We start from the raw sequence: 22126 nt of genomic DNA, 5'->3' as shown, positions 1-22126 counted from the left end.
CAAACTCCTCATGAGCTTTGGAGTGGTAAGACTCCTTCGGTAAAGCACTTAAAAATCTTTGGGAGCAAATGCTATATCAAGAATATTGATGAGCAGCTTGGCAAACTTGAACCTAGAGCAGATGAAGGCATTCTTCTTGGTTACTCTCCACATAGCAAAGCATACAAATGCTACAATAAACGACTTGGCAGAATTGTTGACAGCATTGATGTAGTGGTTGATGAGAAGGGATACATTCCTAGGCAAGTGCATCATGAAAACATCGAAGAAGATGAAGGCTACCCTCAAAGACAGAATGATGAAGAGGAAGAACCTCAAGAAGAACCAGAGGAGCAGACAAGCATAGAAGAGAAAACCCCATCCAGATATGTTCAGAAGAATCATCCAGAATCTCAGATTGTGGGGCAGAAAGAAGCAGGTGTACAAACAAGAAGAACAGTTGCAGAAGCCTCAAGCTATTTGGCATTACTCTCCTCCACTGAACCACAAAATGTGAAAGAGGCATGCAAAGATGAATGTTGGGTGAAAGCAATGGATGAAGAACTTGAGAAAATCGAAAAGAACAACACTTGGGAGCTGGTTCCTAGACCAAAGGATAAGAATGTTATCGGAACAAAATGGGTCTTCAAAAACAAATTGAATGAAAATGGAGAAGTAATTAGAAACAAGGCCAGACTTGTTTGTAAAGGGTATGCGCAGCAAGAAGGAATAGACTTTGAAGAAACCTTTGCTCCTGTTGCAAGACTTGAGGCCATCCGAATGTTCCTTGCTCTCTCAAGTTTTCAAAACTTCAAAGTATTTCAAATGGACGTGAAATCAGCCTTTCTGAATGGAGATTTGGAAGAAGAAGTGTACATTGAACAACCAGATGGGTTCATTCTTGGAAATGATCCAAATCTTGTATGCAGATTGAAAAAGGCTCTCTATGGTCTCAAACAAGCTCCAAGGGCTTGGTACTACCGTTTGGACAAATATCTTCATCAACAAGGTTTTTCAAAAGGATCGGCAGATAGCAATCTTTATATAAAAGTTGAAAATGACAAATTGCTAATACTTGTTGTGTATGTAGATGACATCATTTTTGGGAGCAATGAAGAAGCTATGAGTCAAAACTTTGCCTTGGTCATGCAGAAAGAATTTGAAATTTCCTTGCTAGGAGAACTGACATATTTCCTTGGTTTGCAAATCCAACAAAAAGAAGGAGGAATCTTTTTATCTCAAACCAAGTATCTCAAACAGATTTTGAGGAAATATGGTATGGAAGATGCAAAACCAGTATGTACACCCATGGTCACAGGATGTAGCCTCAGGGCAAATGATGAATCTGCAACAGTACATCAACCAACCTACAGATCTATGATTGGAAGTTTACTTTATTTGACAGGTACCCGACCGGACATCATGCATGCAGTTGGCATAGTTGGAAGATTTCAGGCAAATCCGAAGGAGACTCATCTTTAGGCAGTGAAGAGAATTTTCAAATATCTTCAAGGGACTCAAAATTATGGCTTATGGTATCCTAGAGATACAGATCTTACACTTCATGCTTATACAGATGCAGATTGGGCCGGAAGCGTGGATGACAAGAAAAGCACAAGTGGTGGTGCATTCTTTATGGGTTCCAGACTGGTATCTTGGTTCAGCAAGAAACAGAGTTCAATTGCCTTGTCTACAGCTGAAGCGGAATATGTTGCTGCTGCATCTTGTTGCACCCAACTCCTTTGGATGATGCAGACTTTGCAGGATTTTCAAATCACTTGTAAACCACCAATCCCCATCTTATGTGATAACACAAGTGCAATCAGCATCTCAAAGAATCCTGTTATGCATTCAAAAACCAAGCACATACCAATCAAGTACTATTTTCTCCGGGAACAAGTACTTGAACAGAAGGTCAAGTTGGAGTATGTTCCTTCTAAGGAACAAGTTGCTGATATTCTCACCAAACCATTGCCCAGGGACACTTTTGAATACCTCAGGCAAAAGCTGGGGGTTGTTGATGCATCATCTTATTGTTGAACCTTTTTTGATTGATGGTACAGGTTCAGGGGGAGCATATAATGCATTGTTGGCATTATGGAGGATGGTCAGAAGGAGATCTTGGAAATAGCTGCAATATGTCTCTATCTCTTTCATGATGGATTATGGTTCTTTGATGCAGATCTGGTTCATTTTCACTGGGAGCATGATCTTAGGGGGAGCATACCCCTTTGCCCTTGATGTCAAAGGGGGAGAATGAAGCTGAAGTTTGTGAGGTTGCCATCAAGTCCAAAGGGGGAGATTGTTGGCATTATGTTTCTGGTATGGCTATATGTTACAGATGTTGTACTTGATGGCAAATCCCGTGGAAAGGCTCTCAATTTGTTGAAAATTAAGAAGTACGCAGGAAATCAGTTCAGAAGGTGCGTACCCGTAGGTACACCATGCAGGGACCGCGTCCAGATACGCAGGCCAGCCGTTCAGGAGGTGCGTACCCGCAGTGCACACATTTCAAGGCAAAGAAATTCACATGTGGGGTTTTCTTATGTGTTACTCTTGGTATTTAGCCGACGGTATTGGGTTATTATGGTGTCGGCGCGTGGTATTGTTCCATGATTTTAGCAGGAGCTTGCCTATATAAAGCAAAGGAGATCACTTGGCTAAGTATCTTTGCAATTGAATATCTTTAGATCTGAAATATTGGGTTATGGTCTTAAAAGCTTGATCTATATGAAAGGGAAGTTGAAGGCGAATCTGTGAAGGGTGATCTCTCGAGCGCATGATCAGATCTGAGCAACTGTGCCACTCTGGTGGACTGCCTATTCGGCCCTAATCAGAAGGCCGCAGGTGTTTAACAGAAGAGCTGTGTGGGTACGCAGTGCAGAAACAGGAGATCTGCGTCGGTACGCAGAGCAGAAATAGGAGATCTGCGTCGGTACACAAAGCAGAAACAGGAGACCTGCGTGGGTACGCAGAGCAAAAGAAGGAGAGCTGCGTGGGTACGTAGAGCGACTAAGGTTCATGTGCGTCCGCATAGTAAAAGTACGCGGCACGAGTATTTTTGGGTGCGTCCCTGCAGTAACAGTACGCGGCGTGATAATGTCTCTGGGTGCGTACCTGCAGTAATAGTACGTAGCACGGTTCAAGGAACAATGCGTGGGCACGCAGTTCGGCAGAAGGATCCCTGCGGGTATACACAGGAAAGCAGGAGGTGAACTGCGTAGCGACGCAGGTCACAGAAGGGAAAAATGCGTACCTGTCTTAAAATGTTCTATTGACTGAATTTTTCTGTTGATAAGGTGTTCTGGGTTAGTTCTGTTATTGTTGATCTGATAACTGTAGTGGACTGTAACTTTTATGTACTTGATGATCATTTGATGCTTTATGAAAAGAAGTAGGGGGTTGTAGCTCCCTTCCAGGAGAGACTGGAAAACGAGAGAGAGAGAGTTGTAGCTCTCTGCAAGTTGCAGCCTGCGTACTGGTAAAGGACTGCACCAGTACAAAACCATTGTAAAAGGAGTTTCTAATTTGAAAGAAGATAGAGACATATTGCAGCAGGTGGTTTTCACCCACATTGGGTTTCCACCTTACATCTTGTGTTCTTTGGTGTGACTATCTGTTTTCTTTGTTCATGCTCATTATTTTATGGTACTGACATGAAAAACTAATTCAAAGAACAAATAAGGAAGATTTATTAAAAGAATTAGATAATATTGATTCACCCCCCCTCTCAGTATTATTTCCAACAGTAGAGCCCCAAAAAGTTATTTTTCGGGCTATTGATGCAATAATTAACTAAAGAAACTTTATGGACTACATTCAATGGTTATGTGCTTAAACTCTGTGACGGGAGAATAACAATTTTCAAAGATGATGAGTGAATCCCAATAAATGCCACATGACAAGAGCTAGATCCTTCAAAGTAGAGTGGCAACACTGACCCTATTGTTGTGACTCATCATTTTCACTCATGGTTGAGGTTGCACCCACACTTATGTTGACCAAGCTATTCCAAAGGACCTATTAGCTTTCCCATAAAGAGCTTTCTTCAACCGATACACTTTGTCTTCTTGGCCTTCTACCTCATAATTGGGCGGTTTTGCAACATACACTTCTTATTTCAGCACCACATTCAAGAATGCTGATTTTACATCCATTTGATACACTCTCCATTTATGCTACGCAGCAATCGCCACAACTGCGCACACTATCTCCATCCTCGCGACTAGCGCGAACGTCTCCGTATAATCTCTGCCATGTTGCTACTTGTATCCTTTGACTACTAGCCCTGCTTTGTGCCTTTCAATCTTTCCCTTAATGTTCCTTTTGGTCTTATAGACCCACTTCACTCCAATTACATGTTTTCCTTTCGGAAGGCTCACTAACTCCCATGTGTCATTCCTTTCTATTTCTTTTATTTCTTCCTCCATTGCCGCAACCCGTTTTTCTTCTTTGACAACATCTTCAAAATTGATTCGGTCATCCACATGACAAAATAATGCAAATATGGAATTCAGACCAGCGCTGCTATCAACTTCTTCTTGCTCATAAATTTCATTTAAATTTCTGAATTTTGGTATTTTTGTGCTTACTGAACATGGGCTTGACATGTCACTTGGCGTTGCGCTTTGCGGTGTGCTTAGAGAAGCACTTTCTTGACTGTGTGAAACTGTCTTCTTATTTGTTGATGGTGTTGCTTGTTGCCTGCTTTGTTGCCCTTGAATAGGAGTAGAGGGAGTCACTGTTGAGGAATTACTTACTGCTGTTAATTCCTCTTTGTCCTCATGTGGTATACAAGCTTTGAAATTGACTGTCTTTTAGAGATTGTATGGTTTGGATTCATCACTGTACCCAACAAATATGCATTTCTCCCCCTTGTTGTCCAACCTCTTCCTCAACTCATCCAAGAAATGTGCATACACCACACATCCAAAAACTCTCCTATGGGTGACACTATGCTTTCTTCCACACCATGCCTCTTTAGGAACTATGTTTTGGATGCTTTTGGTTGGACATCTATTCAAGATATATGTTGCACAAGCGACAGCTTCAGCCCAAGAATCATTTGGAAAATGCTTTGCCTTCAACATACTCCTTGCCATTTCCATAATGGTCATATTCTTCCTTTCTGCTACACCGTTTTGCTGCGGTGTATATCTTGCTATAAATTTCTTGTGAATTCCATGCTCCTTGCAAAATCGAAGGAAATCATTTGAGATGCATTCTCCACCTCTATCAATCCTGAGGACTTTGATGTAATTTCCACTTTGCTTCTCAACAAGAGCCTTGTATTGGCGAAAGTGCTCAAACACATCACTTTTTTGTTTTAGGAGAAAGACCCATGTCTTCCTTGCGTAGTCATCTATGAAGGTCAATACATATTGCCTACCACCAATTGATGGTGTTTGCATTGGTCCACATAAATCTGAGTGGAAAATCTCGAAAGGTACCTTTGCCCTTACTGACCTTCCTGTTGTAAATGTCTCTCTGTGTTGCTTTCCCAAGATACATCCTTCACATAGGTTGTCTGGTTTTTCTATGAGTGGTAGTCCTTTCACCATGCCTTTCCTATGCAGCAAATTCATACCTCCAAAGTTGAGATGTCCAAATCTCAAATGCCATAACCAATTTTCATCTTTGACCTCTGCTTGAAAGTTTACTTGAGTGAAAGATGAGGTAAAGGAAACTATAGAAGTTGAAAATAATGTCAAGGAGTTAATTCAAATGGTTAAAGACATACAGTTAAATCAAGCTCAAGTAATCAAGAACGAAGAAGTTAATTAGGCTCAACTTACTGAAGATATGGAACTTAATCAAGAAAGATTAACAGTTGATCATTTGAGGGAAATTAATTTTATGCAAAGAAAGTTATCATCCCTAGAGGAAAATATGACGATCATGTAATTCATGCATTCAAATCAAGTAACTCCCATGAAAGCAAGTTATCAAGAGGAAATAAGTTTGATTCAGAATAGGTTGTCAACTATGGATGAAGAAATGACCATAATGAGATTCGATTATAATAATCAGTTAGCTACCATGGAAGAAAATCATAAGAAAGAGATAAACTATATGCAAAAATGGTTCATGGGCATGAAAGAAAAGAATGATAAAATTATAAAGGACATGGAAGCTAGTTAGATATGTCTTCAGAATAGGTTATTGACCATGGAGGAAAACCATGCCAAGGAGGTCAGTGATATGAAAGTTGAATACGATAACCAGATGGATGCCATAACAATGGAAAAGATACAGGTACAGAAATTTCATCATTGGTCAAAGGATGAAAGAAATAAGGAAACATCAACAAATCATAAGCCTCCCTGTCTGTGCAGCAAGCTCCATCTTATTATGAGGATTTCACTTGTTCCATTGAAAAGTAGCTAATTGAAGGTGACTCGGGTAAAATGGAAATTGATAAGAATTAGGTTGATTCTTACATAGTTGATCCACCAGTCATAACAGATCAGGTTCATAAAGGAGTGCAAGTCACAAAGATCTTGAACATTCCAAATTTTCCATATGAGCAGTTTTTTGATCAAGAAGGAAGTTATGCACCAACCACATCATCCTCAACATCATAGCCTTCCACAAAGAAAAAGTGCAAGAGAAAGAGAATGAGAAAGTGGTTTGATCCATCTGATGGCTGCAAGCAGCTTGATTTTCAGATAGGAAAAAGTCCTATAGTGTGCAGGATTGGACATGGCACATCTAAGAAACAGCGATCAGATTTTCCTGAAAGTAGGCAACTGCTCAGTATGCACTATATTGAACCCATCTGATGCCATGGGGCATATTTGTATTGTATTTCTAACCTTATACTCTGTTATTTCAGTATTTCACTTTGTAGTTGGATTTTTGTTTTTCATGTTATTAGGATAGTTAATAAATGAAGAGATTATATATTTCTTGTGCGTAATGTTATATGATTATTTTTGGATGGACGCTACTTATGTCATATTATGTGTTTCATGGATGCAGATTTTGGATTCTCACATTCCTCCGGTGCAACAACATGTCCCCATGTAGAGCCAGCTGCTGAACACTATGTGTCAATGACCCATAGCAGTACACCTCCTTTTTTCGCAAAGGGGATACCACTTGATTGATGTGTCAATGTCGTTTAGCTATCATCATCGGCTTGACTTCTAGGATGTTATGTAAACCATTTTTGCGTGTGTATAATGTAAATAATCTTAGCAGATATGTGTCATGTATGTAACGACCTAGTTAAACCTACTTTTCTAGTGACGATCTCCATTTTGGGAGGTTTTCTATCTCACTGATCCATTTTCGGATGCTCAACAAAGGTTTCCTCCAGTCTTACCCCAAAGGTGGAATATATTTTGTCGCTAGGATCTTAGGTGAGTCCTAGTGTTCTAGATCAAGTCTATGTAAAAGTAATTTTGGAATAATCCTAACTATTTGATTAGGCTATTTTATTACAAATTGCTTGGTCTACTGGATTATATTTGTGTCGCAGAAATGGGTAGTCTATGAGGGTCTATTACAAATGGGTTTCCCCCCTTATGATGTAAAAAATATGAAAATCATGATGTAAAGTGTCTTGAGGGTTGGAAAATTAATTTATCCCCTCATAGGTTAATTAATTAATTTTTCTCGCCAAAAATTAATTAAAATCCTAAGCCAGAAATTTAATTAATTCTTGGTCCTAGGTAAATTTAAATTCTCTACAAGCAAAATTCGTTGGTCCTAAAAAGTTAAATTTTAAAAGGTCTCGGGACTAAGGTAAATTAATTATTTTGCTAAAATTTAAACCTTTGATCCCTGGTGTTTAAGTCAAAGTCAAAATGTTTGGGAAATTAACTAAAATTTTCTAATTTTGAGTTAATTAAATTGCATTTAATTAAAATTTTCGATTTTCCTTAAATATTTAAATATTTCGACAGATGGGATTAAAAATAAAGATAAATCTTCATCAACAGTCGAAATTGCTTTGATGGGGATCACTCGAACTAGCCGTTGGAGGATTTATATTTAAATATGAAGTCATTTTTCAGTGGATACATCTGACCTTTGAGTTGTGTGCTTAGCAAGAAGCTGTTGTGTAATCTTCTTCTCGATAATAAAGAAAGACTTCGGGGTTAAGTTATGCTGGTGTTACTCTTCATGGGAATATTTTAAGATGTGTTGCTTTCATGCATATTTTTTTCCAAAGCCATTGATGATAGCGTCTGAAGAGTGATTTGAGTAAAGGTATTTTTTTCAATCACTGGGGTTTAAATAATAATTTAAATTTTGAACGTAATAGAAGGTATCTCTATTTGTCTGAATTTTATTATTATTTTCTCGCTATATTTTGATAGTTGGATTGAGTTTTGCAGGGAAATCTTGATTTTTAGATCCTTAGGTGTTAGGGGAAATTTTTAGTTGGACGAGCCAACTCCCGATCCATGTTTTCTGAAGAGTTCAGCTAAATTAGCTCCGCGCTTGTCATAAGATTTTGTTGGTGATACATAGAGGGTTTTGAGTTATCACCTCCTTTTAAAATTTTAAAAATCAATTTTTTTGTGGAAAATTGATAGAATTGGATATTAAGAGCCTTGGATTATCAGATCTGCAAGAAAAGTTGGAATCATACTCAAATCTGATCAGTTCCTAAGTTGTCTAATACATTAGGGAATTAATTTCTTGAGTTGGGAATCCATCTTTAAACCTACTTCATATTTTAATTGCTAACTGTAATAAGTATATCAAATCTGATATAATTATGGAAATCACATCATAACAGGATGAAATGTTTTGATAATTCATGCGGGAAAGTTTGGAAAGTTTTCGGAAAATATTTGGTATAAAGATAACATTGATAGCTCACCGTTTTCATTATCATATGGTTGTTGTCATAACATTTGTTTGCCGATGTCCTAAACAATTCACTGTTGTCCTAAAAAACAATTTTCTGAAAGTTAGGAGTTTTAATATTGTTGTGGAAGGAACTGTCATAGGAATCTAGAAGGGTGATCTTCTTGATTGCAGTGAGCATTTCCCTACTGTCATAAAGCTCTATTTTTCTTATTTTTTAAATCACTAAAACATATTGGCTTCCATAGATCAAATTCTGAAATTTCAAGTGATTTGAGTTCATAACATAATTCAGAATTCTTTTGACATGTTTGACTCAGTTTGGCATTTTAATTTTGTTGTTGTGATTACAAAATTTGTTGTTGTCCTAAATCTAATATTTGAAAATAAGTTCTTTTCGATGATTTTTTTGCATAAGTTTAGGTCAACAATTTTTTTGTACAATTACTGGCAATAAAGTCCAACTTTAAACTCCTATTTTCTGAGTTTCTGAATCACATACGCACAAGGTCATTGCCTAAAGGAAAGTGATTTCACACACTTGGAATATATAATTCTAATATTTTAAATTGCCCAAATGTTTTCTTGTTTGGTGAATGTTAAATATTTTGAAATCTATTGAGATAAGTATCATTGGAAAGGCTTGCATTTGATTTGGATCAAATAAGAAACTTGGACTATTTGAATATCTCTTAACTAGTTTTGGAATTTTCAAGTAATTCTCATTGAATCATAAATTGGATAAATGCTCTAGTTCTCTTTCTTGACATTAATATCATTATTGGCTTGTGGCTATTATATTTTTTGGCGTATTAGTGATCTTTCTTTAGGAGCATATATCTTGTGTATATTATTGGCACTTGAGATATTTCGAACTTTCTCTTGTATAAGATTGTCTCTTCATTTGATTAAGTACTCTTGTCATAATGCTAATTAATACTAAGTATTTGAGTCTTCAAAGATATTACCTCAAGAATACTCACTCATTCCTTTGCTAATCGCATCTTGCATCTCTTTTTATCATAATAACATTTTCTTTAGCACCAATTGTACATCATGTACTTGGTCCTAAATTTCTTAGCAATTTAGTTGACTCCACAAGGAACTGGTATCAATTATATAAATCGAATCAGTTAAGTCTTGCTAGATCTAAATAAGTAATTGGTCACTCAACTGTGTCTCTCGGACTAGTTGGTTCCCAACTAGTTCTCCTTCATTCCATTTCCGTAGGGTACACCCACCTTAGTTCACTGTAGAGAGACAATTTAAATGGAGAGATTGGGGATCATGGTGACAGCCCCCGATCTGAGTCATTGTCATGGTGCCTGGACATTATCTTAGCCTCCTTTGGCATAATTTATACCTAGTTTATAGATTATAAAAATTTTCCCACATGGGGTGTGACTCCTTCTTATTGAACTAGTGCAACAAGTAATGTTAATGATGAGTCTTAGAAAGTCATATTAGGTTTGTGACACATTCACTGCATGATTTTGAAATCCTTAACCATTACATTCGCTACAGAGTTTCTTATAATTACCTTATGGTCTTGTAAATACCAAATGTGGTCACATTGATAATTGTTCCTAAGAATGAGACCCTATGAATAAGATATACAATACATAATAGTGCTTACACAACTTCAATTTTTTTTGCCAATAATACATTAATCATTGTGGGAAAATATCCTTAACATGTCAAGTTGATATAGGTATTGGAGTTCTCTCTATCATAACCAATTAATGAGGTCCAATGGTACGAGAAGTGATCTAGGTGGATATTGGTAGCCACCCACCCATTCCACTTGGAACCCCAACACTATCTCTTTCAGTTTTTCAGTTTCCTCAATTGTAGCATAATTTACTATTTTTGGTAGTGTTTCGGGGCCTGAAATTTCAGAGCCATTTTGAGGCCCTAGACGACGTTTTTATGGAAAACAGAGAGACCAAAATTGTCCCAAATTGGCATGCCAGTTCGATTTCAGCCTTTTCTTCAAGATATTCAAAATGAGGTATTGTGATAGCCAAATGGAGATCGTATGCCGAAGTTACGACCCTGAGAAGTTGATTTACCAATTTACCCAAACGAGGCCCACACTTGTGGTGATTCATTTCCTAGGGTTAGGTTTTTGGATGTTTAGGGTTTTCCATTGTTTCTCAATAATAAATAGGCCTTTGAGCCTGATTGTAACATAGTTCAGAGGCATGTAACCAACACATATCTTCTAAGAGATAAGCTATCATCGCCCGAGCTATCTTATTTCCATTATGTTTGTAAGCATAGTTCAATATTTTTCTATTAATGAAATCAAATGTTTTTCTGCTGCATCTTTGTATTTATGATTATATCTGTAAGTTGTTGTGTTCATATTTATGTTTGCATCAATGGTATCAGAGCGGTCTGCTATTTCTCTGTTTTTCTTTGCATGTCCCCAAAGAGGTTAGGGTATAAGGAGTTAGGGCTAGATATGGTTGAACCGTTGGAAGATTAGCCTCGCAATACCTTGATGACCTCCCATGGTGGGAGAAAAGAAAGATGAGGGGGTAGGAGATCCTTCCAAAATGTTGCTCGAGGAAGCCATTAAGCGACAGAGGAATGCGATGATGGATAACTTTGTCCAGATCCTTCGATGACTACCCATAGGTGATGCATCTTCATCCAGCAGGCACTCCGGAGGTGCCACTCCTTTTACGGTACAAGTTAACTTCGATATTCCCATATTTGAAGGCCTGATAGATACAAACATCGTAGATAAATAGTTAAATCTATTGAAGGATATTTTTCCGTTCATGACTTTTCCAATTGGGAAAACATTAGTTTTTCACTTCTCAAAGCCACCGCACACGTTAAGGACTAATGAGAAACATACTATGAAAAAAAGGACAAGAGTGAACTCTCATTGTTTTCAACCACAACCACTTGGGATTATTTCCAAGACACCATAAAGGAACAGTATTACCCTATCGGGAGCTATGAAGATAAATACACAAAGTGGACCATGCTATGGCGGGGAAGGGACCAAAATGTGTCATAGTTCACAATTTTTTTCCATACCCTTCGCACGATGCTGGGTATCAAGGATACTGAGTGACATTTGGTGCTTAAGTACCACGATTGTCTACACAAGTACATCTAGGATTAGATGGAGTTCTTGGACATTTTATCGCTCAGCACGACATACTGGGACACTGTCAAGATTGAGAAGAAGTTTAAATAGGAGAAGTGGGACTTTGGATCTATGAATCTAAAGCAAGGAAACGGTTCTCCCAAACCACAAAACAAAATACCAAGGAAAGGTGGGGCCACCAAGGATAGCCCACTGAAGCTACAATCAAATGAAAACACCACGAAGACAAAGAAGGACACAGGAAAATGGTGTGAGTTCCATAAGAGCTCCACTCACAATACAAGTGAGTGTCGGGCCAAGCAGTCACTGGTGGCCGAGCTAAAGGCTTCTGAATCAGACATGTGTTCTATATTTGAATAAAAAAATGATAAGGGAAATGAAAAAGGGAAAAAATTAATTGATGCGGAGCCGAGTTTCATCGTGGCCACCACCAAGATCCAAAAGATTGAGCTTGAAGATCCAGAGGAGGGGAAATGCCTCTTCTACCCACATATGTGGGTGAAGGGTTCTCCACTACAGTTCATTGTCAACAACGGGAGCCAAAAGAACCTCATTTTACCAGAGTTTGTGAAGCAGTTGGACCTAAAGACTACAACACATCCACAACAGTACACCATTGGGTGAGTTCACCAAGGATGATATTTTCGCATCAACCAGTAGTGCTACCTTCCCTACATCTTCAAGCCCTTCATGGATGAGGTATTGTGTGATGTTGCTCCTCTTGAAGTTATTGATGTGTTGTTAGGACAACCATACTTGTGGAAGCGAGATGTTGCATATGAGTCTAGACCTTGCTCTGTGATTATTGCCTTCGCTAACAAGTTATACAAGATACCAAAGATAGCCCTGCCTACCACCATCTCTTCGATCATTGGAAATAAATGCAATAAGATCATTTCCCAGACCAGGAAATTTGTTTTCCTTATGATTTTCCCTCAGGGCAAGAAGAAGGTTGTGGCCATGGCTTCCAGGCAGGGCTCCTATGCACAACAACAGTAATTGGACAAGGTTGTGGAGGAGTTCAGGGATAATTTTTGCCTCACCTATAAGGATACCTCTACACTATCAGGTCAAGCACTCCATCGATCTGAGCCCGGGCACGCCACTGCCCAGTGGGTCGATCTATCAACGCTCTTTTGTGGAGAACAATGAGATCAGGAGGCAGATTCAAGAACTATTGAAAAAGGTGTACATTAGGCCAAGCTCATCACCCTATGGGATCCTGATTGTATTGGTACAGAAGAAGGATGGGACCTAGAGGCTCTATATTGACTAACGAGTGTTGAAAAAGATCACTTTCCGGAATAGGTCCCCAATCTTGCTAATTGATGACCTTATTGACCAGATGAAGGGGGCCAAATATTTCAACAACATTGACTTGAAGTCATGTTATCACCAGGTTCCTGTCAAACCCTCTGATGTGTGGCAGGTGTCCTTCAAATCCAAGGAGGGCCTTTTTGAATGGTTGGTCATACCGCTAGGATTGACAAACACCCCTACAATCTTCATCAGACTGATGGAGGAAATCTTGTAACCCTTCACCAATGCATCCATTGTTATGTATTTAGATGATATCTTCATCTTCATCCAGAGTTGGGATGAGCACCTCCACCATATTTGATAGGTCCTTCAAACCCTACGACAACACAAGGTGTGTGTTAACTTGGAGAAATGCACCTTTGGATTGACCCATGTTCAATATCTGGGGTACATAATTGCTGAGCATGTTGTACATGTAGACCCATCCAAGATACAAGTCATTCATGATTGGCCATCCCCAACCACTCAAACAGAGTTCCACAACTATTTGGGTCTTGCCAACTTCTACCGTAGGTTCGTGTTGGGGTTCTCTCATAACACTTGGCCTTTTTCAAGTCATCAAGGGTGGAGAAAGAGAAAAGTTTTTTGGTCTGAAACCCAACAACAAGCATTCTCTGAGTTGAAGAATTGCCTCTGTTTTGCACTAGTACTCACATTACCAGACCTGCAACAACCATTTGAGATTGAGACAGATGCCTCCGACTATGCTATTGGTGTGGTTCTTACTCAGCATGGAAATCCAGTGGCTTACCACAGTGAGACACTTTCAGACACATTCAAAAAGTACCCCACTTACGACAAAGAAATGTATTACATTGTGCAGTCATGTCATCAATGGAAACATTACATTATGGGGAAGGAAACTATCATCCACATAGACCACTGAGCTCTACAGTTCATAAAGACACAATGGAAGTTGCAAAACGATCACCATCAGAAATGGTCCACCTAGCTACAACAGTTCCATTTGAATATAAAGTATAAGAAGGGAAGCACCAATAATGTCGTTGATTTCCTCAGCCGACCACTGGTCATGGCGTTGATAATTTTTCTCAACTCCTATGGGCACGAGACATCGGGGTGGCCACATCTTTACAAGTGCGATCCATAATTCTATAGCACATACTAAACACTCTTGGAAGGGAAGCAAGTTCCAAGTTTTTACCTTCAGGATGCATTGTTATGCCACCTGGGACACATTTATGTTCCTTCAAGAAATCGTGCCAAGATGATTTCAGAGACGCACTACAACTAGGTCGCTGGACATTTCAGAGTATAGAAAATAGTGGCGGTGTCACAAAAGTATTTTTATTGGCCGTAACTTTGTTAGAATGTTGGGAAGGACATTAGATGATGCCCCACTTGCACAAAATCAAGAAACAAGGCATGTATACTCCTCTACCTACTCCTAGTCAGCCTTGGGAATCTGTCTCCATGGATTACATGTCGGGCCTTCCTTCTAATAAGCACAACAATGATTTTGTTTCCATGGTCATCGATAGATCCTCTAAGATGACCATCATGGTGGCCTACAATAAGAGTATCACAGTAGAGGCCACTACTAAGCTCTTATTTGAGCAAGTGTGCGTACAGTTTTGGATCGCACAATCCATTGCCTCATATCGGGACAGTAGATTCCCAACTGCATTTTGGTCAAGTCTCTGGTCGATGTTGTACACAAAACTTACTAAGTCCATGACTTTCCATCCCAAAATTGATGGCCAAACAAAGGTTTTCAATAGGATGATCGTACACATTCTACGCATGTAAAAGTCAAAGCATCCACGCACATGGGATGAAAGCCTCCCCTATGTCCAACTCAGTTACCAAAAATCTCTCCATAGCTCAACGGGCCACAACCCCTTTCAGGTAGGAGTGAGATTTCAGCCATTATGTCCCATTGATGTGTGCACACTATTTTCAGCTACTCAAGAAGATTCAGGTCATGTCTAGTTTGATGCTGATAGGGCTAACAACTTCATTGAGCACATTCAATACATCCACCGGCAGGTCCATGATATATTGGACAAAGCCAGTGCTAAGTACAAGCACTTCAATGATCAACATTGGGTGCTGCACAAGTTCTAGGTGGGTGACAAATTTTGGCTACATTTGCAGAAGGAGCGCCTCATTCGACCCCACTGCAACCTTCGCCCGCTCTGATATGGGCCATACACCATCACCAAGTTTGTAGAGGAAAATTCCTTTGAGGTTAGCATTACACCATTCCTTGATCTGCACCTAGTGTTTAATGTAGACTGCCTTCAGCCATACTTTCCACCATTGTTGGACACATCCGACGTTGCAGAACAGCTCACACCAACACAATTAAACCCAGACTGCATGGAACAGGCCACCACTGATTAGATCGTGGAAACACAAATCAAGAAGAATCGCCAACAGAAGATCCAACTATATTGCATTATCAAAGCTGGCCAACTCCTTCGCTAAGGAAATTGGCTCACCACGGACCAAGTTTAGCATAAGTTTCCCCATATCATGGAGGCACTCAACGCAATGGGGACCATTACTTCCTAAGGGGGGACGAATGATCCAGGTGGATATTGGTGGCCACCCACCTATTCCACTTGGACGCCCAATGTTATCTCTTTCAGCGTTTCGGTTTCCTTAATCGTAGCACAATTTAATATTTTTGGCAGTTTTTCGGGTCCTGAACTTCCAAAGCTGTTTTGAGGCCCTAAATGATGTTTTTAGGTAAATTGGAGAGACCAAAAATGTCCCAATTTAGCTAGCATGTTTCTCTTTCTTGTGCACTTTGAGATCTTCGAAACGAGGTATTATGATAGCCAAATGGAGATCATATGCCAAAGTTACGACCCCAGGAAGTTGATGTACGAACTTAAGCAAACAAGGCCCACAATTTTTCCACTTCATCTCCTAGGGTTAGGTTTTTTGATGTTTAGGGTTTTCCATTGTTTCTCAATAAAAAGTAGGCCTTTAAGCCTCATTGTAACATAGTTCAGAGGCATGTAGATGCCACATCTCTTCTCAGAGATAAGCTACCATTGCCTGAGCTATCATATTTCCATTATGTTTGTAAGCATATTTCAATATTTTTCTATTAGTGAAATGAAGTGTTTTTCTATTGCATGTCTGTATTTATGACTATATCTGTAAGTTTTTTCATTCCTATTTAAGTTCAGATCAAGAAGAATGCACAATTGGACAACTAACTCACTGTGGCCAAGACAAGGTTAATAAAATGTTTAGGTGACCATGATGCTTACCTACACATAATGTGTTATCAAAATTGTAAGAATAAGTGAAAATGCAATAGGATGGGACATACACTATGGAATCTGTCCAATAAGGCATCAGTAACCCATGTATCCATGAAAACACATAATAAGCATGTTTAGTTGTTGTTACTATTTGGTCTTCTACTTCTATCATCATGGATTATAATCTTATCCATTTCACAATCAATTATGATAGATTATAACAAAGGTCATGGGATCTGAAAATTATTTTTCTTCTTCTCTCGGAATTTGTGCAACGTTCTCTCGATCAATATCCCATGGAGTTGCTAGTTCTTATAAAAATTTATGTGTCTTCCTGTGGTAAAGGTGTAAGGCATTATCAAACTGTCTCTATAGGCAATTCAATAAAAATTCCTAAACTCCTCGTACCTACACTAGCCAAATGTTCAATGGATGAGAAGAAAGTTGATGTCCATAAAGACCATCTTATATCTGATTTAAGGATCAATTAGGATGATTTGAATTTCATGGCATTTTAGGAAACTCAGATATCTAGTATCTTTGAAAGAAATAGAGCCGATTTCAAATAGGGATCTATGTATATTAGCAAGCATGGTATGTGATAAAAGTGTAAAACTGCCAGACTAACTTGCTTGGGAAAATTATGATTTTTTAACTATATGGATATGTATATTTGAGTATACTATTGGGGCCAAGTAATTGAGTATATGTAGCTATGGAATTTGGAGACATGATTTGCTCTTTGTGATTACAATTCTAGGAATCTAATTGGTGTACATTGCAGAATGCTTTCCCCTACAATCCCCATGCACACAACCATACAAGATCATTTGTATTTTTAATAACCATGTAATTCCAAATGAAGAATAATGTAGATGATTAGAAATGCAGTTGCTTCAACAATGAAGCACGCCATTCAAACAAACTTTGGAATTAAATAAGGAACATCGAATTGTAGATTATTTAACATTGTCATTGTGGCCCATTTTCCATTGCTCACTATCGAATATATGTTTCATGAATTATACGCACTATACCTTATCCTATCACAAAGAAGAAAAGAAGAATAACCTTTGGATATGAATAAATATCAAAGAACAAACTAGAGAAACAATATAAGCAAAGATATTACGACTCCAAAAAATCCATCTGATGAACATAGAATAAAACATGGAAATCTTCATTCTAGAGAAATGTTGAGTTTTAATCATGTCTCTGAGAGTTCCTTATGAAAAGAAATAAATAAACATACATAACAATTTTCTTCATGGAAGAGGTGTGATCTTCACCAGATTCGACTAGGAAAATGGTACTATGAGATAGTTTAGAAGCTCCATTTTGCAATTGTGGGGTATTGGCTAGGAAATGTGAAATCATCAAACTATTATTTTCTATATTATAGGGTAAGTAGGGAGCAGAGTGCCATGTTCTTTCAATGTAGCTTTGACAAAAACCACAATAAAGGTAGGATTGAACAAGGCTCTAGTCTCAAAATATTGTAAGCTTGGAGTCTCTCCAACTTCAATTACACAAGTTGTCTTAGATGTCAGCCCACAACCAACATCATGCTAACCCCATCATAGCCACTGGCTTGAACCTTGATAAGATCACTTCAAGTGCAAGATTTTCCATATAAGAATCATTTATTTTTATATTGCCACCTAAATCGAAGGATTTCTAAACCTTAAAGTCATTACTCTAAGCTTAATTCAATCAAGCTATACTCATTTTTTGTTCATAAATTTGATCTTTTGAATTTATACATATTATATATCTGTTTATTTTTCATTTTTATGTGGTAATGCAATTATATGATGTCTAAGTATTATGGGTACATGTTCTTAGGGATCATATTTTCCATACCCATACTTGTACCTGACCATGTATCATCCACAACTCACACACAAGCTAGAAATATATCCATCCTTGTACGATATTGTATCTTGTAACATGATCACACACTCAACAATGCCCCATGGGACTTTGGGGATGGATATTGATTTCAGCAATGCTAATGCTGATTTTAGGGAAAAAAAAATAATAATATTAAAAATGTGATATTAAAGTTTCATTTAAGGTGAGGCCACAAGGAAACCCTAAAACAATTAAGTATTCCCCTCTTTTTACACCTTTAATCCCTAATTTCATGTTCACTTTCACATATTTAGTTTATATATGTGAGATTGAAAGACACCAACATAGAATAAGAGAAGTAGGTGCATTTCCTATTGTTTTATTGTAAGAAAGTACTTTGGAATGATTCAAAAATAAACATTCTTCATAATTATTGACACACTTCACTCCCCAAGTCTTCACCTTTTAGTTTTTGCTAGTTGTGAGTTTTCATATTTTCGTTTTTATCATTTTCACCCCATCTCTAGAAAGGGAAAGAATGTCAATGTTAATCGTTATGTAATTAATGCTAACTAATTAATGGTGGACATTGAAATTATTTCAATCTAAAAATGAATACAAAACATTTTTCATTTATATTAATTTTGTTGCTATTGTTTTTCCCAATATTAATATATATAAATTTGATATATAAGTTTGTCATGTGTTTTGAAAAATGTCATAGCTAGACCCATACCTCGGCAAATTAGTTTGATGTTAGTTTTATATAGCTAAAAATGAAAAAATGAACTTATTTTGTATTTTTTAATGCTTGTCATGGTTTGCCAATTTTTTAAATGATGTTTCTGAGGTCTTGAAGTCAAGACCCTTAGTGACTTTTTTATTTTATTTTTTATTCTAAGGTTTGTAACACTAGGAAAACATCAAGTTTAGTGTAAGAAGGAATATAAATAATTTGTGGAGCTTACCACTAAGAGTGTGATATTACACTTCCTCCTCACTTAACATGTGGTCCCATTTCCTATCTCCTTTACAAGTTTCTAATTTGTTTCTCCTTATATAAGATGTATAACATTAATTTTGAGCAAATGTTTTATGATATATATATATATATATATATATATATATATATATATATATAAACCTCATGTTAACCATTGATAGACTTGCACATAATTCTCATATACGAATAGTTTAAGCAACTATTTGTGAAATACGTTTTTAGGTTTATAATAAATGAAATATTGAAATATATTTTTATTATTAAAATATTTTTAAATGTTGTGTCAACTCTAGATAGGGTAGAAAAGCAATTATACATCTCTTGTAAAATGTTATGAAACCAAATCAAGAAAAGATCAACACCTTAGAATTCAGCCTCTTCGAGGGGGCAACCTCCTTTACATTACATAAATGAACAATTCTTGGATGATACAAATGACAAAACCTCCTTTCTATATATAGGAGTCTAAGGAGTCATAATATAATCCAGCCGACCTAACAATAATAATATAAAGCCACAAAAATAACAATAGAGGGATTCTATGGGGCACAGAAATAACAATATGGGGGTAATAGGGGCACAACAATATAAATAAGGGGTATAACTACAATAGTAATGGGGTAATCACTAGTATTATAGGGACCCAACATGCCCCTCTCCTTCAAAAAAGTGTTGTCCTCAACGCTTGAGTAGTTCTGGATACTTCTGCATAAAATTCTCATCCTCCCATGTGGAATCTTCAGCGGATAAGTTCTTCCACTTGATAAGATACTCTGAAATTGATCGATTTCGTAGCTGTCGAGTTCTTGTTTCTGTGACTGCTTCCGGTTCCAATATAATTTTTCCTTCCTCGTCAAGTTCTGGCAATATTGTTTGAATGGGAGCTTGTCACCTATAACCTTCTTTAAACATGAAACATGGAAAACTGGGTGCAATCGAGAAGCTGCAGGAAGCTCCAATTTGTATGCCATAGTACCAATCTTTTGCAACACCTTGTACGGACCATAATACTTTGGTGATAATTTATTATCCTTCTTAGCTTGCTTTAGGGACATTTGCTTATATGGTTGTAGCCGTAGGAATACCCAATCACCTACATCAAAACTTCTTTCACTGCGATGTTGATCTGCCTGTTGTTTCATTCTATTTTGTGCCAACACGAGGTTATCCTTTAAGAGTTGGAGGACTTGTTGTTGATGTTCGATGTGATGTTCCACTGCCTGAACCTTAGAATTTTCTCTTAAATATGATGTGATGGATGGTGGTTGATACCCATAAAGTGCCATAAATGGGGTCATTTTTGTTGCTGTATGGAAGGAAGTGTTATACCACCATTCAGCCAGAGGCAACCATTTGACCCATTGTGTCTGTTTATCAGATACAAAGCAACGAAGATATCCTTCCAAACATTTGTTTACTATCTCAGTTTGCCCATCAGATTGAGGATGATAAGATGAGCTATGAGCTAACTGAGTACCAAGACAAGAAAATAATTCTGTCCAAAAATTTCCAGTGAAAATGGGATCTCTGTCACTTACAATAATCTTTGGGTTTCCATGTAGCTTTTGAACTGTTTCCATAAATGCAGTAGAAACTGTACTGGCTTTAAATGGATGTGATAATGCACAAAAGTGTGCATACTTGGTAAGTCTGTCAACTACCACCATGATGACACTCTTTCCCTCAGACTTGGGTAAACCTGTGATAAAATCCATTGAAACCTCCTCCCAACGTTGGCTTGGAATGGATAAAGGTTGTAATAGACCCGGTGTCTTAATTGTTTCAACTTTATTTTGCTGGCAAACCAAACATTCCGCCACAAACTTTTGAATATCTGATTTAAGGCCATCCCAAAAAAATTCCTTCTTAACCCTGTGGTAAGTTTTTAAAAATCCTGAGTGCCCTCCTAAGGGAGAAGTGTGCAATTCCATAAGAATCTTTTGTTTTAGCTGGGAATTCTTACAGAGGTATAAGCGATCTTTGTACCATAACGAATCATTTTGCCAGCTAAATGTATCAGAAGTACTGGAATCTTGTTGTAGCTTTCGAATAAGTGCCCACACTTCTTCGTCATTCTTCCATTCCTCCCTTGCTTCGTTTATCCAATCTGGTTGGATAATAGAAATGGCACACAACAATGCTTCCACATCCTCATCCTTTCTTGAGAGTGCATCTGCCACCACATTTTGCTTCCCTTTTTTGTAGATGATTTCAAAGTCATAACCCAACATCTTTGTGACCCACTTTTGTTGCTCTTCAGAGGATAATCTTTGTTCTAAAAAGTATTTAAGGCTATCATGATCCGTTTTTACCTTGAAGTGTCTTCCCATTAGGTAGGGTCGCCATTTCTTAAGTGCATGGAGTATTGCCAACATTTCCTTCTCATAAATAGCTTTGCTTAAAAACTTTCCCTTGATTGGACGACTTTCAAAAGCAATGGGTCTTTCATCTTGCATTAGAACAACACCAATTCCATTTCCTGAAGCATCACATTCCACAATAAAGGTTTTTGTGAAGTCCGGTGTAGCTAAGACCGGTGCTTGGCACATTGCCTCTTTAAGATGTTCAAAGGCCTTTGTTGCTTCCGGAGTCCATGAAAATGAATCTTTCTTCAATAATGTTGTTAGAGGTGCTGCTATTCTCCCATAATTCTTAACAAACTTGCGATAATACCCTGTCAACCCAAGAAATCCTCGCAGATGCTTTATGGATGTGGGGATTTTCCATTCCTTAATGGCTTTAATTTTGCTAGGGTCTACCTTAACTCCTTCATGAGAT

The sequence above is a fragment of the Pinus tabuliformis genome, chromosome 7 (genome assembly GCF_031772625.1).
Source record: "Pinus tabuliformis cultivar Carrire ecotype Pingquan chromosome 7, CPIR1, whole genome shotgun sequence".
Classification (NCBI taxonomy): Eukaryota; Viridiplantae; Streptophyta; class Pinopsida; order Pinales; family Pinaceae; genus Pinus; species Pinus tabuliformis.
The sequence above is the reverse complement of the archived record's forward strand: the minus strand, read 5'-3'. Positions refer to the sequence as shown.